The sequence below is a fragment of the Coregonus lavaretus genome (assembly GCF_964263955.1).
Source record: "Coregonus lavaretus genome assembly, chromosome: 13".
In the NCBI taxonomy this organism is placed as follows: domain Eukaryota; kingdom Metazoa; phylum Chordata; class Actinopteri; order Salmoniformes; family Salmonidae; genus Coregonus; species Coregonus lavaretus.
The window spans coordinates 49347138-49347817 of NC_140000.1; positions in this window are offsets into that span (position 1 = coordinate 49347138).

Genomic DNA, 680 nt, shown 5'->3' on the forward strand with positions numbered 1-680 from the left:
TGGGGATAAAGCGAACAATTTGAACATAACAGTATGGCCAAAATATCTCACATTTAATTGAAAGATTGTTTGACATCCATTAATATATTGTGCAATTTCATATCTTGACAATAAATATAGAGCACATATTTTCTCTTAAAATGAGACCCCTTGTTATCTGTTCTGTTCCCAACCAAATTCCCTGTCAGATACTGTTCCTTATACTGTTCCATATTAGATAGACCTACTGTTCCCCACCATACTGTTCCCAATCATACTGTTCCCCATTAGATCATTTCCATATCACAGTGTTCCCAGATACTTTTGTTCCCCATCTTTGCTCCCTATCAGATACTGATACCCCATCAAATACGTTTGGATCAACAGTTCCTTATACTGCTCCCTATCAAATAGATACTGTTCCCCATCATAATTGTTCCCTGTCAAATACTGTTCCAACCTTTCTTATCAGAATACAGAGTAGCCATGATGACAAATTGAAATGTCACTACAGAAGACGCCTTCGTCCAATGACTCTTATGTGTAATGTACTGGAACTGATGGTCATGACCAAGGTCTGTGAATGTGTCATATGCGGCACATGGATTGTGCACATTCTCAACAGGTTCTCTACGCAAATAAGATAGGAACCATTAAAACAGATCGAAGTAAGACACGGACCATTTATACACGACGGACAT